The following is an 18,798-nucleotide window of genomic DNA, read 5'->3' on the forward strand; positions in this document are numbered from 1 at the left end:
GAGCAGAAACATCTAAAATTTCTTTCTGGCTTGATGCTGTCAGAATATTAGGAAAAATAAGCTCAAACTTGCAAAAAATATATATTTTTTCCATCTCTACTGCTGTGCAATCTCAGTTTAGTTAGCTTGTAAATGGAATGTTATGATGGCATCTATTACCATTCTTTGGGTTATGGCTAAGTATAGAGTCATGGTTTAACTGGATATAAATGGTATAAATATAGCTATAAAATAAAAATATTTAAAGGATAAAAGAAAGCTACACTTATGATTGTTCATTTACTGGGTATTTCGTTAAGGCTGTGACATTTCCGTGTATGAAGCAGTGCACATATTCTTACCATTTAATTTATTGCCCTCCCAAATTCAGCAAGGAAGGCCCAATCACTCATCCTGAACATTGTAACAAAGTTATTCACTATGTCCGCTCAATCCAACAATGTAATCAAAAATAATGTTAAGACACCACAGATGACATTACAATGACTAAACACCTCACCATATTACATCTGTTCAGGGCATGGGATATATCGATCTACTAAAACCTCCCCGATGCAGTGACAAGGCTCAGGACCACTGCAATGCTGGCCTCCAGTAATGACTGACACATGCAGAGGGAGGGCCACCCTGTGGCCAACAGACAAGAAGGACCAAACAAACAGTCCTGTGCAGCATCCACAGAACCCAGACTAGATCAGCTGCAGGGGGGGGGAGTAGAAGGAGAGGCCATAAAGAGAAGAAAGGGGGATGGGCATTTAAGAAGGACAAAGGGGCAAAACTGCTTTTTGCTAAAGCCACCCACTGCACACTAACCCAGTTCAGACAGCTGCATACATTGTTGTACAGAGTACAGTGATGTGGCCTTTGGAGGTTCACTGACTGTCCTGCATTTTAGTCACTCTGTCAGCAGCCTTTATTTCAAGATGAAAACTTGAGGGCTCGATAATACACAAAGACAACTGCCCACGTCTCTTGCCCCTCTCAGGAGTACAGAGGCTGCTGTAGCTGTGGACTGGTACATACAGCGAAAACAGCTGACATCTATATCTTGCCATCTATCTATATTTTGATATAAACATTCTGGTCTCTAAAGCTGAATTTTTGATGATTATCTACAATGATAGAATTATACCACTTTCTACTCACTCATTTACTGATAAAGCGAAAAATTGTGAAATACCACTACCAGTGTAACAGCAGTCATAATACAAAGAAATTCCCATTTTTAAATGTAAAATAAAGGTGTCAACAACACAGATCAAATTTCTATTCCATTAATATCAAGTCTGTCAAAAACAGACAATACTTCATGATTTTAATATTTTAAAATGAATACAAAAGTATGTATATATACACACACCCTAAGAAATATTAGATATCCAATTATATCACAAGTATGACATCTTGGCAGGGGGCCTTACTTCCTTTTGCAGGGATGTTCTCCTATACCCACAGGACCACAGATGTCCTGTGTTTTGGCAACCTGGTAAATTGACTGGTCAGGCATTTAGCTGCTGGCTGGATGACATGTAATCTTCATGACCTACCAACTGAAGATTACTCATCGCAGACTGCCAACGATAACTCAAATGCCTTTGGCTTTAACACATTCACCTGCTCAATATTCAAGGCCATATACTACATCCACGAGCAGACAAAATAAAAATAAATAATCCAATTGCAAACAATATGCCTTTGTTCATAGTAACTTAACCCCTACCTTTAAAGCATTCAGAAAAAAAAAAGCAATGAATAATCTTTTAGTTTAGCTAGAATTACTTTAATGCAAAAAACAAAACAAAAAGAGTGACGTAACCATTACCAAGAGATATGGCCTCAGTATCAGGTCAAAACTTCTGTCACTTAAGTTAAAGATGACATGTGAAAAAAAACAGTATCATGTAATGACGAAAAGGAGCCTTCAGATATTGTTAAATGAACACAGCACAGGCAGAGCTACACATTTTTTAGTTGTAAGGAGATTTCTGGAATGAAACAAAGGTAAAGCTAATCAAAAGAAAAAAAAAAAAACACCTGCTCAGACTATGTATATCAACATAAGTAAGATAAACCGACTTTTTTTTTTTAAACAGTAAAAGTGTTTGCTGTGTTGGCCTGTCTCTGGCTTAATTGGTTCATCAGTGACACCTGAGCTGCTCCGAACCGTCAGGGACCCGAAACCCGAAGCACGTTAGTCCAGAGCAAATACCGAACTGTTCAAACTTATGGGTGGATTTTTTTTAATTTTTTTTTTTAAGTTTCTGCAGCACGTGGAGAAAGAAAAAAAAATTAAGGTCGAAACCTCAGTGTCACCGAACTGAGCGCGGTTTGGATATCTGACAAAAGGAAACTTAATGCAACACCTGCGGCGACAAGCCTCCATTTTTTGTTCGTTTGTCTCTTTCAGATTAGTTTCGTGTGCTAGCTAACGCCGAAATGCGGCTCCGTGCTCGCCGCTGCCGGCCACTATTAACTTGGCCGCTCAATATTAGACAGCTCCTGGAAATATAACGTAACGCTAAATCCAACACATTTCCAATGAGCTTCTGCAGCAACATGTCCGACTAAGCGCTTTTACTCGCAGGCCTTGCTAGCTAGCATAACGCGTTAAACGCCATTTTCTTTCCCGTTTCCATTTTAGACAGCTAGTCTTTTTACTATCTTTTTTTTTTACATTACTCCTTTGCAGTGTCTTACCTTCAGGTGTTGAATCGGCGTCGCGGATATTTATTGGCGTTAAGTCTGCAGACATCAAACTTTCGTCGCAGTTTTAGTGCAGAGGAAGGGGAGGGCGGTGGCGGGAACGCGGCCCCCCTAAGTAAACTAATCACACGCTCGGCCAATCAGCGAAGACCCCGTCTCTATCCCGGAAATGGACTTTTAACTAATTGATTCGCTGCAGGTGTACTTCTGCTTCATGCCACCTCACGTCTATTTTGGATCGAGCACAATGTCAGTGCAAAAAAAAAAAAAAAAAGGGAAGAAAGAACAGAGAAACGCAAAGAAAGCAGAAAAAAATAAACACATGAATAAATAAATAAAACGTACAACAATGAAACTGCTGGAGCAGTGGCCCCGAAAGCTTCCTCTGGGTGTCATAAAGGTCCCTTGTGCATTCAGAGGAAAGAAGCACATTAGAGACAGTTTAATTTCCTCCACTACAATTACAACAGGGATTTATACATATATTTTTGATTTCTCAGGAATGTTATTTCTATGCCTATATAACATACTATAGTATTTGACATGAGAAAGCTATAAAAGGTAAAGTATAACCAAATGAAACTAATGATAAACTGCTTTGACCAAAAAAAGAGGATGGGTTAAATAGCCATGGAGTATTTTAGGAGCTAGGAAGTGTAAGATTTTCCACATTGTAACATTAAGCTTTCCATTCAAGTTCAGAAACACCATTACATATATGCCTATAACAGAATACAGCAAATATCATCCAGCAACTCCAAGTAGTAGGTACAACACACAGGCTGCACTTAACCTATATAGCATTACTCCTTTTAGAGTTAGACAGAATCCCCTGCCTTTTGGGATATTACACATGCACATTCAATAGCATATCCACACAATAGGAGGCCATTACGTTGAAAGCAAAATTTATAAAAAGCAAAAGCAATTTTATATTCTAAATAAAATTCAAGTTTTCATAATGACGAGAGTGTGCAGATAAGAAAAACATCTAATAAATGTGGTAAGTTTTCCTTCTGCAGCTATTTTGCTACTCCCCTATGTGAAATTACACACACAAAACAGCACTGTGGCTTAATATTCACAGCATGATAAACCTTTTTACTTTAGATGCGGAAACATAACCGACTACTATGCGGATCCCACGTTTTCAGCACTCTATCAAGGCCTATACTTCTACACTCCAGAGCAATAAAAGCGTCCATCCATGTCTGAAACCTTGGGAGGTTTCTGAAACAAGCACATGTGCGGAGGTAGCCCAGTCCTTCTGCCGTGTAGGTCTATGATATACCAAGGCACCGCAATTCAGAGTTGAAAATCAGCCGTCAATGGAAACATGGATGCATCACGGTGACTTTCCTGTCGCGTTTACATGCAATAAGACAGCCTGAGATTACAGTGAATGCATGATCTGCGTTGCTCAAAGAATTGACAGAGGCTGGGGAAAAAAAATCGGTTTAAAATGTTCCAGGTGAATGAGCAAATGTGTAAAAAATATCTTACCGTTTCTATAAATGAAAGTTATGGACGTCCTTAGGCAAAACAATCTCTGAATGAAACACCTGGCCAATAGCGTGTAAAATGATGAATTCCGCTCTCTTAGTTCAAACTTAGAAACATAAAAGCCAACACAAACAAGATAAAATGAGGAAATGAAATATTTATTAAATCAAAACACAGAAATGATTTCCTTTCAGCAAATGCATGAACAGAACAGAAAAAGAACAGAAGAAATAAAAGGAATCAAATAATTAAAAAAGCCGGCTTCTGCCTGTCTCGCTCTTTACAGGTGCGCCACACAAATACGCGACATCACTGAGTGAAAACCAATGCAAGGAGGAGGTTGTCTTTAAAAGGAAGATAGTCCTGCCGGCAAATATATAGGGCCGTATCACAGCATGCCTATACCTCTCCGCTCTCCCCGTTTCATCCATTCAACCTACACATGAACACGCATTGGACGCGGAAGTATACCTAGAGTAGCTCCATCCACCGCTTATGCACACAGAGGCTCTTCAACACTATTGGCTCTAAGACGCTCCTCGTTGGGCTCAGCCGTCTTTCCAAATCACACGATGCCATTCGTCGTCGCCCCAGTCACTCAAAGCGATCAAGCATTTTTCCTAAATATGGCATTTGAAGTCAAACATTGCCTCGCCGAGAGATGCAGGGCGCAGCAGGCGGGAATAACACTATAGCTTGAGAGCATTTGCCCCCCCCCCCGCCCCCGTCGCCTTTTTCTCACAAATGTGTTTTATACCACACCGCCACTTTTGCCACTGCAGTATAGAAAGAAGTAAGTGACCCTATTAAAGCCGCCTCAGCTTTGTGTGCTGCTTTCACGCTTATTCTCCACTTCGGCTCTTACACGAGCCAATGAGAAACTACTCGGAAACATTATCCTAACAGGCCAAAGCACGCCGGTCCCTTTTGTCTTACACCATGCCCCCTTCGCTGTCTGCGCCATTTCGGCTCTCCCCTCTCGTCACTTGTCTGAAATCGGAGGCTGATTTGGCTGCAAACCGGCTTCCGTCGGTTGCAGAGCAGCCTGATTCAGCACCGCGGACAGCGCAGCTCTGCCGACAGGAGCTGTGGAGGAGCCTGAGGCTGCTCTCCGTCTCCGTCAGTGACTGACAGTCAGTGGGCAGCCCTGAGAGCCCGACCGACAGGCTCCAGACAAAGGTGGGCAGTGTTTTTTTTTTGGGAAAAAGCAAAAACAAAACAACAACAAAAATAACAGATACTTTACTTGTAGTGATTTACAGCAGTGCCTGCACAGCACACAGCGGTAAGGTGGCCAACACTGTGCACCAGTGAGTAGCAGCAGACCTATCCCATGCACATGTGCTTCCGACTTTCAGAGGGTGGAGCAACAGTTGGGCTTGCATGGATACAAGTGAGAGGGAGATCGATAACTACAGCAGAAAAGTGCTTCTATATGTAAGGCCGCTGAGCAAAAGGCTGCAGACTCATAAGCACGCTGCAGGAAGCTTCCAACACAATAGGACCTGCACTAGTGAGAGCAAACCAGGCACATAAGAGCTCAGTCCTTTACATTCTCCAATCAATCGATACTTACACATTCAGATGCATGTTTTTCTAAACTGGAACTGGCAGGATAATGGCATGGCTTCAAACAGTTATATCCATAAATATTATATGCATACCAATCCTTTCATTGCTAACATACATCAGTCATTTAAAAAGGAAAGGATGCTAAAATGGAAAAAGCATTGAACTATGAAATCAACATAATGTAAAAAATATATGCATGCAAAAACTGCAGCAACACACAATCAAAATATATTCAAGATATAAAATAAAAATAATCAAAAAAGCTGAGGTGATGTTCATTCCTCTTAATTGCTGTCTATAGAACAACTATTAAATAACATCAAATATTAAATGTTCTCTTCTTAGTGAGAATCTAACTCATCCAAGTGACAGAATATATTCAAATTATTCAGAGTTCTTCTTCAAAAAAAATAAGTTCAGTAAATAAAAAAATCCAAAAATAAAAGCTAGTCACATCTAAAAAATAAGTAAAGGATGTATCAGTTTCGACAACAGCTGTGCAAAAGCACATCAGAATACTTCATATTCATGGAGAGTTCAATGATAAAATTGGTATAAGTACAGTCATAGTTGAATGACGTCTGATTGCGCTCACATGTATCATTTCCAGCTAGTATAAAATGATAAAGCACATCCATCCATCCATCCATCTTCTGCTGCTTTTCCGTTTCCGGGTCACAGGGGGTGCTGGAGCCAATCCCAGCCAACGTTCCAGGCGAGGGCGGGGTCACCCTGGACAGGTCACCAGTCTATCACAGGACCAACATACAGAGACAGACAGAGACAAACAACCACTCACGCTCACATTCAGACCTATTGATAATTTAGAGTAACCAAACAACCTAAACATGATGTCTTTGGACAGTGGGAGGAAACCAACACAGACACAGGGAGAACATGCAAAGTCAGCACAGAAAGGCCCCAGGCCTGGGAACTGAAGCCGCGACCTTCTTATTGTGGGACGACAGCTGCCCGATATTATAAAGCACATCAATCTCCTAAAATGGATATGCTAACATACTTCACCATTAACATGAGCATGTGATCAATGTTAAGAGTGCACATGAGGCATATGATTTACAGCATGCATCACTGAACATTCACATGATCAAAAACAACTTATGTCACCTACAAGTAAAGTTGGGATACAGCTAAACTGAATATCTACCTAGATAACTTGATGTTCCATCCAATGTTCAGACAGATGCTACTCACAATTTGCAGGACAAAGGCCAAACATATCAAGATAAACCAATAAATAAATAAATAAAATCTTAATCAATCTTCTAAAAAGGTATTTCCAGGCTTTATGTCTTCACAGTAGATGTTTAAATCTCACTGTCATGGTTTCCTGCTTTAGAAAAGTTATCCATGCCTACAAATATCAATTAGATCATTAGCATTTAGATAGCATATGAGAATTTTTAAAATGAAAGAACATGGACCTCTTGGCCTTATTTTTAATCGTGATTTGTGAAAGTGTGTCTCAATAGAATGTCAGGAAGGCTTATGTGCTGGGTAGATTATATTTAAAAGATTAGAAACAGGGAAGGGTCAATATATCAGGATAAATCTGGAAATATAAGCATGTCTGTATTTCTTGGTGACTTGTTTCCAGGAATAGAATTGGACAAGAAAAACACGGAGGCAGCAGATAAACACCTAATAAAGGGGCTGCTGAGCTAATTTCTCTTGTCATCTTAACAAACTCTTGTGCTTAAGATACAGCTGAGTCCCCTCTTAAAACCTGGTTTACATTAGGTCAAACACCCAGAGACCGTATCACGGTCAATAATTTAGGCTTTGGCTTGCAGAGGTGTATTTAATATTGTGTTGCTCAGGAGATTTCACTGTGGCAGTCAAGGCAACAAACATTAGATAATCTTACCAGACTCCTGTAGCTTTGGTCCAGCACCATCTTCCTGTCAGGCCCTCACAGCATGCTCCTAGCCAGCTACACTACACCCAGCAGCAGCAAACAACCATTTTGATCCAACAAGGAAATAAATAAGCACAGAACAGTGTGGGAGAATGGACATATTTGACTTTGTTGGTCACACAAATGATTCACTGGGTGTAGAATAAACAATTTTACAGCTAGGCTGTGCCATGTAAAAGTAACTCATTCATCAAATAAATAGTGATTTAGCTGGCTCAGGAGGCTTAAATACTCTTCCAGATAAAGAACTAACAAACAGCAGCTCACTGCCTTTACTTCCTGCTTCTTCCTCTTCTGTTTTCCTGTTGAACTGACAAATGCATGGTTAGCACATTGCTACTGTCCCCTCTGGATGAAGGGACTCAGCTAGCAGCTTTTAGCTTCTAATTGCGTTTCACTTTCTCTGCACTGTTATACCAACAGCAGCGCTCAGCCTGTGCTTTTAACACACATCTTTGTTGCTCACATCAACTGAACTTCCTGTGCTAACATTTACCTGCAGCTTACTGGTGTGGTACCCAGCTTCCAGACCACGCCCACAGCAGGCTGTCTGTGGGTGGCGCCTTAAAGGGATACTTCTGAAAAATAAAAATAAATGAGAATCAATATACAATAAATACAATAAAAGATTTTGACACTAATTGTTTTAGACATTCCCTCATGATGAAATAAATAACCTGGCATTACAAGTAAAACAAAAATGAAACAATAATATTGAAGGATTTTGGTTACAAAAGCTCAATGTACATCTGAGAGCTTCATTTATGTAAGGCTGCACAGTATTTACAGGTCATGGAATAAAAGGTGGCAGAAACTGGTTAATCAGGGGACTCTTTACTGTAAAACAATATAACTCTAATGGTGAGAAAGCACGAGCATCTGAAGCTGACTGGGGATCAGATAGCATCTATATTTCAGGGCAACAAATAAGTGCAAACATGAACACTCCCTTGGAGGAAAGGCAGGTCAATGCTGGGGTCATTAACCTGATCCATCTGTGTAATGTGGATCACCAAAGTCATAACCAGCCAACAACCTGACACAGCAGGGGGCGCTGTCTTCTGCCTGAGTGACTCATAAATCACTAAATATCACATGCCACAATTTGCTTTTATCTTGTCGCAACTTTTTGGCTGAAATTCTTACACACAAAACAAGCCCTATTCTTATAAAGATAAACTTTATAGAATAAAATGTCTGCGCAGTCTACAGCACTTAACATTAGCTCCACTTCAGCCAGCTGTAATGTGAAAATAGCAGTTAAATGTTTAATGCAGGACATTTTCAAGCAACAGATTATATACAAACCGCAGCCCTTCTATCTGTACTTCAACCCGAACCACTACAGCATACTTCATTGGAAAATGTTCACAATCAATGCAAATGGAAACAACAACAAACAGGCAAGGAAAATCAATGATCAGAAACCACACTCATGTGTTTATGTAAGGTGTGGTGATGAACAATGAAAGTTGATACTTTACTGTACAGGTCACCACACTGATGGAGTTCAAAAACACATCCAGTATGTCTGAGATATCCCCTCTGCATTTGGATCCTCTCATCTTGTCCCTTGTTCATTGATAATCTGTATGACTGATCCAGTGGGACCCACCTCCTGCGATTAAAAGTCAAGGGTGAGTGCTCTTGACCTCCGCACCCTCCCTGCACATTCACTGCGGATCTGTGAATATCACAGGACTGCATTTTCTCACACACAAGTGTTCCATCCCTCCAATACCTTCTTGAAAAAACAGCCAGATGTCAATAGCGTTTCCTTTGAGACATTAATGTCCCCTATGCTGCAGCCAGTTGCATGACAATAGTCTCAGTATTGCATGGAGGCGATTATTAATGCTCCCCGCTGGGAGGAGACAAAAATATGTAGAGATTAGCCTCCCGATAGGCTGCAAAAGCGGGTAATAACCAAAACTGCAGCAAAATATGCTGCATCTATGCTACACTTTTAGGCCAAGGATTGATCTGAAGAATCAGAAGGAAGGAAGTGCAGAGTGTTCACCAGGACAACACATATTTCTATGAACGGTAATGTCTAATGTTTAATCATGGGCTACATCCAAGGACAAACTATGGCTTTACTAAATTACTTCAGCAAAACCACAGTTTTTAGTATGGCTGTATTAAACCATACCATCCTCTCAAACTCCTGTAGACACCCGACCTTCATACAGCTTCTATTTCTCTCACCAAATGACTAAAATAATGCATGAATCTGTAATGCCACTGGGATGTAAAAGGCCTTTTCTGTAGTGACTTTGACGTTGCATTCATCAACCACAACCCTCAGATTTTCTGCCTTTCAGAGAAAATTCTGCATTGCCCTAAAGGTCATCTAAAGTGTCACTTAAAAAAAAAAAAACATAAAAAATAGCCACTTCTACTTTTAATGCACACCAAGGATTCAACTAGTTCAGCAGTGTCACAAAATCACTTTTGGGATGCGAGGTCTGACAGATGGTTCAAGGGCAGGATCATAGATTTTTAAGACTTTCTTTTAATCACAGCTGCTTATTTTTCTCTCTCTTTTTCTTTGCTGTGGTATAACCAATGATACATGACACTTCCATTACAAAATTTCACAAATATCTGTTGAATGAGAAATGGTGAAATGAAAAGAGTGTATCCATTTTGTCTAACTCAGACAGACTTTATACAAATATTTTCGCCTGGAGCAGGAGCAGGACCTGTGAGCCTGTTGTGCCCCATCACTTACAGTGGAAGAGCATTAGAAATTGATCCCTTAATGGCCAGTACAAACAATAGGTATTATTACAGAGGGGAAAAACTGTTCCAGTATTTTAAGGGTGAACCTGAATAGACTTGAAAAACGGTGATCCTGTGGGTTCCTTTAAAGTCTCCACATTTATTTTGCAGAAAATATTATGCAGAACAACAAGAACATTAGCACTCAGACAACACAAAGCTCCATCCAAGACAAGTTCTGCACAAATGGACTCCTTTTTCCATAATCCTGTTGACAGGATCCAAGTGGAAAGATAATGTTGTTAGCAGAAGCACCAACAAGAAAAGGCTTTTCCATATATTCAAGTCAATGTACTGGCAACACTGCTAGTCACTCTGCTAGCCTTGTTGGTTGTCTTGAACAAACTGTATTGACCATCAAAGTCCACACTGTGCCATATATAATAAAAGTGCTCAGTAGAACAAACAGCTCTAGTCTACAAAGTGCTACATCTTATAAAATGCAACGTAAAAATGTGTTTACTCACATTTTCCTCTGTATTACTTACTGTACTTTGGCCTTATTGAATAAGAAAACATTTCATTCAAGGTAAAAGTAATACATGTTGTTCTGCACACACTGGAGACATGAGACAGGAAAAAAGATACAAACTGAAAGAACATCAAATCTCAAACCTCAAAGAACAAAATCACTTCATGTCTTTGCACTTCTTCTGCTGCTAATGTATTTTTGTCATGTAACCTGCTTCACACCAAAAGGAAGAAAAAAAAAAAAAAGCCGTTGGGAGGGCTGAGATCACTATCCCTTTTTGTGTATGTCCCCGAGGTATTTGAGGTTGATGATTGTGCATGATGTCATTGATTGTAGAGCATCCAATATGAGTCCTGCTGGGAAGCTGGTGCTCCCACTGAGACTGTTACAGCTATGTAATGTAAGACCAAGTGATGTCACTGCAGGAGTACAGGGACCGCAGAGACAAAAATTACATGGTAGCTTGATACAGCTGGACAAATTGATACGAGATATGTGATATGGGACGAATGGGCTCTGTTGAAAATTCATTATTTTCCACTAAAATCACAACCATTTTCCAAATGGTCCAGAAATAGAATACATCCACTTTTGTTGCAGACTGCAACATTTTTTTTTTATATTTGAAAACTGTCCTTTGATCAAATATTCAAGGTCAAGGACAATGAAAGGAACATTTTCAATTTATAAAGGCTTTGTCAAACATTTTGACTGACAGCCAAGAATAGCTGAAGGCATTCTATTATGGTCAAATGAATAAAAATGAGAAATGAGAGCAGCTGTGAAAAGTAGGCAAGTGCATTGTATTTTTTATTTTTTTTTGTTTGTTTGTTTTCTTTTTGCAACAATCATGGCAAACCTATGCATGCAGTCAAATGAATTATTCTGATGAAAGAAAGAGAAAGTTTATTGGAATTCAGTTTTTTCACTGCCTTACAGACAAACCAAATCAACTGCAGTCACTTTGTCTACTGAACAAAAAAAAGGACTTTTATTGAAAAGCTGCTCTCGCAATGTGATAGACAAAAAAAAAAAAAAAAATCCCTTAAAGCAACAAAAACCAAATAAAACCTGAAAACAATTTCTTTCATCTCGTTCCTTGGGGAAATACTGCTTGCAGTAGAACAGAATGAGGTTTTGGATCTTTGAGAAAATAGGGCATGAAATCTCAATTAGATCTGTCAAGATCTTGGGAAATTTCAATGTCTTTTTACACACCCATGTCTACGGGAGACACTGAGGAGCGTTTGACCACCCGGTGTCTCATTCTCCCCCTGAAATAGCTTGGTCTAAATGGTCTTATTGGAGAGCAGGATGGACAGCGCGGGCCTATCTCTTTGGGGGGTGCAGGGGAGGGCAAGGGGAGCAGGTGCAGGGAAGACAACGATCGATTTGGTTGTCCACAGATAAAATAAGAAATCAAGGGGTTTTATGTGGCACCACTCCCTGGCAAGCCTTCACAGAGTCCAGGAGATTAGAAAGTGAATTTCACAGAAAACAAACAAAGGGCATCATTAAACAGCAGCTCTAGAATGCTCACACTTTGTCTCGTAAGTGCAATTTGATCTTTGGCTCCCTTTTAAATCCAAATGTCTTAAGCTGTAGAAGGAGTTTCTGAGCCTTTGTCTGATTGAAGGCCAATTGTCTTTGTCTTCAACCTGTGGTGCAACAAAAAAACACAGAATTAGGAGAAAATAAACATTTTGATTAGCAACGGTTTGGCCTCTTTTTTCCCTTTTCTGCAGTGCATACTCATCATAAGGCCATTACATTATCAGCGTCTTAGCACACTGTGTCTTAATCGATGACACACACACTTGTGTTGCTTCATCAAGAGCGCGGGTCAATTTACAGTGCAATCAGGTTTTTTTTTTCCTGTTTACCGGCCACATACTGCACAGTTTGTCCTTGTATCATTTCACTTGCTAATCAATTACAATAAGAAAAATCGTTCCAGGAAAATGAAGGACACAAGAGAGCACACAGTGAGTTTACTTTGATTCTATTAGGGACTGAACGCACGAAAACCCCATTCTCTGCTGGCACATGTGTGATTAATTGTGCTTATTGTTAGGAAAAATCTATTTCCACCTTTGCCCGCTATTGTTGTGCTGCTTTGACTGTTGGACTGTGAAAGCCTAATACTCCAGCTCTGAAATGTCATCTTTTCACAAACAAACATGAAAATAGCATTTGTGGTTTCTAAAATTAAACAAGGTGCATTTATTCAAATAGTTTAGAAAGGAGAGCAACTGAATAAATAATATTTGCTCCAGTATTCAAATCTACACCACTGAGTGGAACTTAAGATTTTTTGTACACAAAGATATGACGGGATCATTGAATCAAAAAATGACCTTGAGCTCTGGAAATAGCAATTGAAATTTGTAAGTAGTTGGGAAAATGAACAGCAATTATTAGTGGCAGTGTAATTGAATATAACGTATATGCAAACATAACAGTCACATGAAGTGTTTTAAATGTTTGATACTCTAAATGTATATACATGCTAATTCTACTTTTTCTAAATGTAAAGGACTTATTTAAAAGAGCTATCCAACTCCACGGTGGAAACGTTCATGTATGATGCTCAATATCAGGAATTAAATCACAAAACAGTCTCCCTACAATGAGGATATGAAGTAAAGTATCTTCCTCTATGGCTTGAAGCAAACAGTTCTGGACATTGAGTTTTACAGTGTTTTACAGGGTACTACTACAATAATGTACAACTCCCAATGTGTTTTTCTGAGTTAATGAACTATGTATTTGCATCTGTGGAGTTAAGAAGGCCTCTTGTTACAGCTCAACGTATCTCTGACCTTGGAATTCAAAAGTGCGAGATAACTACTATTTATTATGCATTAGTCAAATCAAGAGTCAGCAATGACTTTGCTGGGCTAAACATTAAGAACCAACATTTTTCTCAAATTAAAGAAAGGATTTCATTAGGAGGCGACGAGTGAGGGGAAAAATTTTATACATTCAGGTCAAACAAACAAGTGATGGGATGATTAATTATTCAGCCATGGCAGTTTGCTGAGATAATGGCTTCTCCGCCCTTATGAATTTAACGAAAGAGAAACACGTTAGATCCTATTTTGGTTCACCGTCTGAGGTATGAGTCAGCTCTGCAGTGTCATATTAGTGCATCACTACAGTTAATTGCTTCCACCCAAAGAAATATTTGTCCAAATTAGACAGGCCAGCTTTACCGAGAAGATGAATTGTGCATATATTTCATTCATTATTGCAAAAGGATTTATTGGGATGTGATTGGAAATGTTCCCATAGAGGACAGCGAGGACTTGCTCATTCATTTGGAACTACTTTGGTTCTTTGCCTTGTTGAAATATGCCAACGTTAACAAAAAGCACATTTTATAGCTGTTATGACTGCATGTGAGGTCAGTGTAAACAGATTTGTCAAATCCTTTGAGTGTCTCTGTGTGATATATGTAAAGGGATGACAGGGGAAAGTCAACGGGAATTCCTGGAAAGTTAGCTGTTTACCTAATGTGTATACAATAGGTACACTTGTTGACAGTGAAACACAGACGGCGAAGCTACACCGCCGTGAATCCAAGTCACATTTTTCACATAATTGAGTTTCTGGCTGTGATTGAAAGTCAGTAAAGGATACTCATAAATAGGTTGTAGGAAAATGTAACACCAACACTGAAAGGCAAAGTGCATAACAGATGAACGGTGTTGCATAGTGGTTAGTTTGAAATATTACAGCGCTTTGTTTGAACCTTCTTGTTGTCGAGTGACAGTGTTACCAACATGCTGCCTGTTCTTGCAGAAATGGAAATCAGATATTGTTCAGAAAATTTGTTCCAGCACAAGTCTGAACAAATGTGTTAACCTTTCATCTTCTGTCGAGTTAGACCCCAAACCAACTCCATGGGGTTTAAGTCTGGAGGCTGCTCCTCCTCCATCATGTGAGGCCACTGTCTGGTTCTTTTCTGGGAATGCTCTGGGTGATTATCTTGCTGCAGGATGAACCCCTGACCAAACAGTCCGTCTTGTTACTGGTCTCTTTCTTTCAACCCTCCACAGTAAAGTCCTAATAATGCATCAGAGGGTGCAGTAACACAGCTCGCTCCGACAGATGGGGGGGTTTAGTGGAACAGCTCAAGGAATCATCTACTTTCAACAGTTCATTTACCTCTCAGCCTCCTGATCCTGAAGAAGGATTAAGGATGATTTTACAGTTTTAATTTTCTCCTTGACATGACAACTCACAACAGGTCAAGCCAAAAAATATTGACTGCCCACAGGTAGCTCGTCATTTATGTGCATGTTCACTTGTTTGTGTTCTGATTAGTTTGAAAGAATTTATGTGTTATGATAAAAAAAAGGGTTGTAGAGTCGTGACTGTGATTGACTCGGTGTCTGGAGAGGATTGCCTCCTCTCCCTGCTCACTGCTGCGTAGACTCTGTCCGGGACATTTTGGAGTACAGCCGTGACGCTCACCCAGCCATCTACTACTGCACGTAAATGTCACCGACGCGCTGACTGAAAACTTATCAAAAAAGTTTCCGGAGCTCATCATATTGTACATGTTTGTGGAGAGCTTGCAGAGTCTGAGAACTTTAGGTGTCAGTCAGAATGTGAAAGAAGACGACAAAAATCCATTTCGATTTCTGCCTCAAAATGGAACATCCAGGTGCAGGGATTATCTCAAGCACCTTCTCCAGGGCTGTAGACCTTCATCATATGGGTCTGCCTGTGATTACAGGGAACTGAATTAGTGTAGACCCAGGGGACAGTTCAATGAAAGAGACAAACATTCCCCAAACATAGATTACGTGACCTGCAACCAATAGTCCATCTTAGCTCCATTGATTGAGTTCAACAGGTTGGCAGAGTTGGGCCTTGCAGACGTCTACTTGAAACTTACAGGCAACTCAGATCCTGAAGACAGAGGGAGACTTTTTTGAGGTGACGTTGTTGTTTATTCCAGCACTGAAATTAGAGGAGTCAAAGAATCCTAGAATCCTCTTCCTTTCTATCCTCCTTCTGAGAGTCTCCACCACCCAGTGAGTGCCTGTCATGTTGAGCCCAGTGTTTCCAAATACAAGCTTTTGCTCTAATTTCACACTTGAAACAGCTGTAATTTTACATTGACACACTCTTATAAACGCTCATATCTTTCCCCCATGCTTGCAAATGTTAAGTATACCTGCAAAAACAGTGAAAAAACAGATGAATATTCTACAGAGACTGGCATCACAAATCTGTTTGATACAACTCCCTTTTGCAGATCACACATAGGTCTCGTGAATTCCTCCCTTTTCCATTTCAAAGCATGACAAGCTGGGATTGTTTTTTTTTTTTTTTAAGTAAAGATATCTCATTTAAAATGGAAACATAATTGAATCTGAGATCATGCGCTCGCAGATATGGTGCCTGCTCCCCTGACACAGGCATATCAGAAGCATCCTACGTTTCAAAGTGGCTTTCATGCGATTTCATGAGAATATGGCTAATACGGTGTGCTTAAGCAGATCACAATGGGCATAATCCCGTGTTTGGAAGACTACCTCCCAGTGGTGCACAAATAATAAAGAACCCTCTGTTGAAACAGACGAAATGCTTCAGTCGCTCTGATTTGTTGTGACTGAGACTGAAATTGAACAGTAAAAATGTGACAACCACAAAAGAGACAATTGTCCTCCTCTTTGCCTTTGGTACTGTTTGCTGTGCGTGGTTTGTGGGCAGAAGGAGACAACATAAGCCGACGCTAGAAAAGGGATGTGATTCTTGAAATAGAAACTAGACATTCTCGTCATTTTAAATTAGGAAGAGCACCTTCACATCACAACGGTCACCCAGGCTACATTTAATCATTTATTACCTCACTAATGCCTAATTTGAATAAAAATGTTTTATTGTAATACATAATTTGATCCTTTGTTGCTATTAGTAACCTCTTTGGTGCAACTACTTCTTGCCCAATTAAGTAAATCCTAATTCATAACACTCATATTTTAAGCTTTGACTCACAAAATGCAATTTAAAACTGACTTTCTCATAGTTTGTATTTCATATTGCCTTTACAGCCTCCTGGGAAAAGAAGACAGGCATATTTGAGCAAATCAAAATCAATAGCTATCTAAAAGGGGCAAATCTCCTGACATTAATCTTGCATTCTCAGTGTTATTAATCAATGCTTTAAACCAGAGAAATTTGGCAATTAATCTTTAATTCTCTAATGGAACATACACATAGGCAGAAAAGCAGCGAACAGTGAGGCTAAGTTACGCCGGCTCAGAACTGATTCAATACAAGTCTAATGAGGTCTATTATGAGTCAGATGTGGTCTTTTTGAGGCAGCTGAGTGTGCAGGAAGAGGGCCCATGAAGTGGAGGGTACAAGTCATTATGCTCAGCTTTTTCCAATGTGTACGAGAGCAAAGGAAGATGGCTTCAATAAGAATGGCTCAGCTGGTCCCCATGGAGATGATGTGTCCCCAGAAAAGGCATCCAAGCTTAAAGATCATTAGATGTCCTGTGGGATTTGGTGAACTTTATATGAACTTCATTACATTGTTTAAAATGTTTCGTGTTTCCAGCGATTTGATGATTCTTTTGCTTGTTTTGGTTAATGAATAAACCGTTGCTTTAGCCAAGGAAAGCACACGGAGATCTCTCCACACAAAATTTGACGTGCAGTTCACTCTGGATTTGTGCAAGCTTTATCAAACAGGTGAATCAACCATGGCACCTACTCAGCGACAGCCTGAACAAAAAACACACTACAGAAGAGAAATCAGTCAAGCCTGTCGCATTGACCTACTTGACAGCAGTGTATAAGCTGAACAGTGAGAGCTTGAGAAGTCACTGTCTGTCTTTTTCTTTCTCACTGTCTCTTCTTTCCTCTTTTCTCTGTTTCTCCATTTTGCGTTTTGCTGCATCGTGTAAATTCCAATATGCGCTAAAGCAAAAAGAAAGTGCCGTCTGAATAAATCTATTACCATAAAGGACAAAGTGGCATTTCACGATGAATAAAAATCAATTTCACAAGTTTCATTAAATATCACAGCCCTCTTTTTGTTTATTCAGAAATCAAATTAGAAGCATTTAGGTTGAATGAAAACAACTCTGATATAATATCTCACTGACACAAAGGAAAATGAGGACAAGTTGCCAAGGGCAGCTCAGAAAGCCCATTGGTAGAACATGATGCTGTGCTGTTGTAACACCTTCTACACCTCTTATCACAAATTCTCACAGGGAACACAATAACATTTGCTATTAAAGATAGTTTAGCTGGCAAAGTGTAACAGTCCAAATAATGAAGATAATCTGTATTGACCTAAAGGGCTGCATGCATACTGGAAATATCTTGGCTGAAATAGAACAACTCACTGGTGGCTGTGCAAAAGCTCCCTCTGTCACTCATTATATGGCTGCCATGGTAACTGCTGGTAAGGCTAAAAAATCTTCTTAAATAATAGTTCAGCCGAACGTGTGAAGAAGAAAGTAAGAGTTAGGTTCCCTCTCCCTTATTTTTTTCTTTGGCTTGCGCCTGAGTGACTGTAGCACAGTATGCCACCGTTTGCAGACTGATGATGCGAGAGTGAACGCAGCGTTGAGCAGAGGAGGAGTGAGCTGAATCCTACAGTTTGTTTTTGTTTGATGCCATTTCGCGAATTTATGAATTTCACACAAGCCAGATCCAACTGATGCAACATAAAGTTTGCAGTTCATTTTCAACTAAGTTTTCTTTTTAGTAATCGAGTCTAAGCGGGTTGTTCCCAGCAGGGCAAATAACCCGCATAGCTTAAAACACAAGCAAAAAAGGTATACAACAGCTG

The 18,798-nt window shown here is 39.8% G+C and overlaps 1 protein-coding gene across 1 annotated transcript in view; it reads right to left on the bottom strand.

Moving 5' to 3' along the window:
* Positions 1 to 18,798, bottom strand: part of elavl2 (ELAV like neuron-specific RNA binding protein 2) — a 135,842-nt gene that overhangs the window by 20,739 nt on the left and 96,305 nt on the right. Inside the window, exon 2 of the mRNA XM_029526015.1 lies at positions 8,214 to 8,295. The gene's annotated coding sequence lies outside the window, so the exon portion shown is untranslated. The remainder of the gene's footprint in view (positions 1 to 8,213; positions 8,296 to 18,798) is intronic.

The sequence above is a fragment of the Echeneis naucrates genome, chromosome 18 (genome assembly GCF_900963305.1).
Source record: "Echeneis naucrates chromosome 18, fEcheNa1.1, whole genome shotgun sequence".
Taxonomy (NCBI): Eukaryota; Metazoa; Chordata; class Actinopteri; order Carangiformes; family Echeneidae; genus Echeneis; species Echeneis naucrates.